The following is a 3,302-nucleotide window of genomic DNA, read 5'->3' on the forward strand; positions in this document are numbered from 1 at the left end:
AGAAGAGCGCAGTCCTGGGAACAGCTAAGATACTGCGCAGGACCCTCAAGCTCCCAGGCCTCTGGTAGAGGACCCGAGCTTGAAGGATAAACCGCCCGCAGGGGCGTGCTGGGTGTGTTATATATATCAGCTGATCTGATCAGCTGTGAAGTAGATGTGAGGCTGGGCTGGAGTGGGGGGTAGGGCTCGCTTTGTTGTGGATAGATGTGTGGATAGGGGTGAAGCAGGGTTGTGGTGAGAGGAGAGCTCAGGTGACAATGGCATTGCACCCGGGGGGCAGAAACTGGAGGGGAGTTGATGGAACCTGGGGGGTGGGAGAGGTGATCAGTGGGCCATTGTCAAATCTGTTAAAAAACAGATTCAAGTCGTTAGCCCACCCCCGGCCAGCAGACACTGTGGCTCCTCCATTGTCCTGGAAGTGTCCAGAGATTTGTTTCATGTTCCTCCAGACGTCTCTGACGTTTTTCTGTTGGAGTTGGTTTTCCATCTTCCTACTGAAGCGCTCCTTGCCTTCTCGGATCTTGTATTTAAGATCCTTTTGGACTTTCTTCAGTTCCTCCTTGTTTCCCGACCAGAAAGCACTCTTCTTCTTGTTCAGCAGGGCCTTCAGTTCTGGGGTGACCCACGGTTTATTGTTTGAGAAACACTGTATCTTCTTGGTAGGCACAGTGTTCTCAACACAGAAATGAATGTAGTCCGCGATGCAGTGGGTGAGGTCGATGTCCTCACCGTGAGGCTTGCAGAGTTCCTGCCAGTCTGTGCATTCAAAACAGTCTCTTAAGGCCTCAGTGCATTCCTCAGACCACACCTTTATTACCTTCTTCTTACACTCCTCTTCACCATAGGAGTGTAAGTGGGGTGGAGAAGGACCAGGTTGTGGTCTGAATTGCCAAGCGGGGGGAGGGGTGATGCACTGTAAGCCTGCTTTGTGTTGGCAAACAATAGATCCAGGGTTTTGCTTTTTCTGTCCCTTGTATGGCAGTCAACGTACTGGGAGAAGTTTGGGAGAGTGACAGATAGTGAGGCATGATTGAAGTCCCGAGAAATAATAATGAGGGACTGCGGATGTGCCATCTGTAGCTGAGACAGTGGAGTGAATGTACTCACAGGCTGCTGTAGCGTCGGCCGAGAGTGGGATGTAAACAGTCAGCACAATAACGTGTGAAAATTCCCTGGCCAGGTGGTATGGCCGGACGCTAACTGCCAACAGTTCAATGTCTTTGGTACAGCTCTGTTCCTTCACAGTGATGTGCCCCGGGTTACACCATCTCTCACTGACAGACATTGCTAGTCCCTCACCTCTCCTCTTACCACTCTCCATTGCATCCTCAAACACAATAATAACATGGACTGAACCACCACTCACAACCACTAGCACTTTATATAGCCTCTGTAGAAACTATCTACACCCTCACTTATCTTAACTGCACTACTGTATAGCTCTGTGTAAATAATCATTCTGTACATTCGATAATCTTTAACCCTACAACTGTTTACAACTTGCATAGTTCCCATTTCTGTATAGCTGTATATCCCAGATTCTGTAAAGTTATTTATTTCATATTCTGTATAGTTTTTCATATTTATATCCTGTTCATAGCCTGTACATAGCTTGTACTCACTACAGCCTGTACATACTTATAGTTATAGAATATTCACAACATACTTCATACCGTGTACATTATAACATACCATAATAGACCCATTTCTGTAATATACTCACATATCTATATTATTGCTAATATATATTGTAATATATCTATATCACTAAAGCACTTCTGGATGGATGCAAACTGCATTTCGTTGCCCTGTACCTGTGCATGTGCAATGACAATAAAGTTGAATTCTATTCTATTCTATTCTATCCCTGTCCGCTCTAACCAGTTGAAAGCCATCCAGAGTTATGACAGAGTCCAGTGTGTGGTCCGTGAGCCATGTCTCAGTGAACAGGAGGAGGCTGCTCTGCTTGTACTCCCACTGCAGTCTGGTTAGCGCAATTAGCTCTTCCATCTTGTTGGGTAAAGATCTTACATTACCCATGAGAATGGATGGAATGCTTGGTTTGTACCATCTCCTTCTTTCCTGGTACTTCACTCCAGCCCTGCATCCCCTCCTCCGACATCGTAATTCCTTCGGAATCTTGGGTCGCTCCTCCGGGAGTACTTTCCTGTTGCCCAGTGCTAGTAGCTGCTCCCTACCGTAAACAATGGCTTGGCTTACAGATTCTCCAGAAGTGGTGGTAAAAAGTCCCAAAAAGAGTAGAAGACATGTTACTACTCTCACGGAAATTTGTGGGTCCATGTCCCGTTGCACGACAAATAAAACACGACCAAGAGTGTCGGGTAAAAAAAACTTAAAGCACAAGAAAAAACAGAAAGGAAAGGAAAAAGCTGGGAGCTGAGGAAACACGCTGCCTACTGTGGCGCCATCTTGGAAAGAAAAAGAAGAAAAAAGGAAAAAAACACAACAGGGGAGTGGAAGAGGCCCGGTGAAGAGGCCTGCCGTTCCAACGATCTACCAAAGGCCCCGGTGCAAGGGCCGGGCCCCCATGCATGCACCCATTCAAAACCCTGGCAACACACCTGGTGACCCAGGCCCTCAGGCCCAGCCACAACTCCAGCCTGGAGGCGGAGCACCTCCAGAACCCCAAGTCCACAATCCCACCCTGGACCCACCCAGGAGTAACGCAGCTACCAAGCCGGTAGCTTCCAAGCAGAAGCGGCGTCCGCATCATTGCTGCACAAGAACACGGCCGGAAGCTGGGACTTCTGCAGAGCACCCGGCAGTGGTAAGTAAAAAAGACTATTTTGCTCATACTCTTTCCGAGCTTGGAGATAAAGAGACTCCTTTGTCGGAGACTTTGTTAGCTGTTCACAGGCACGTTTTCCAGAGTGTTTGGACTCCAAGTCTGTCTTTTCTAGGCTGTTATTTCCAGCTCTATGGACTTTAAAGACTGTTTTCATCCTGCTCCTTCTGAGCCTGGAATTATAATGACAGAGACAGTTAATTCCTGCTCATTAGATTTACAGACTGTTTCAGCTGAGCTGGCTACAACTAAGGCTGTGTGTGAGTCTGATACACGATGCACCTCTGGACCCCTGGAGGTTTTTAAACCGGTGCAGCCCATTCAGCCATTTCAGCCATCTGTCTCTGATGAGAGCTCAGGCGAGCCGACCCAGTCTTCTTCAGTCAGCTGAGAGCTCTGATGTGCTCATTCAGCCAGATATGGACTACTTATTGCTCTCTCTGCCTGACAAGTGCCCTGAGCAGACTGAATACTGGTAGCTGCGGTCTGAGTGCCC

General features: G+C 47.9%; 1 pseudogene; it reads right to left on the reverse strand.

The window, feature by feature from the left end:
* Positions 1–247: 247 nt before the first annotated feature.
* Positions 248–2,122, reverse strand: LOC146620623 (uncharacterized; annotated as a pseudogene).
* Positions 2,123–3,302: the final 1,180 nt, after the last annotated feature.

The sequence above is a fragment of the Diplotaxodon limnothrissa genome, linkage group LG12 (assembly GCF_057381915.1).
Source record: "Diplotaxodon limnothrissa isolate DT_005_m linkage group LG12, D_limnothrissa_male_GT1.1, whole genome shotgun sequence".
Classification (NCBI taxonomy): domain Eukaryota; kingdom Metazoa; phylum Chordata; class Actinopteri; order Cichliformes; family Cichlidae; genus Diplotaxodon; species Diplotaxodon limnothrissa.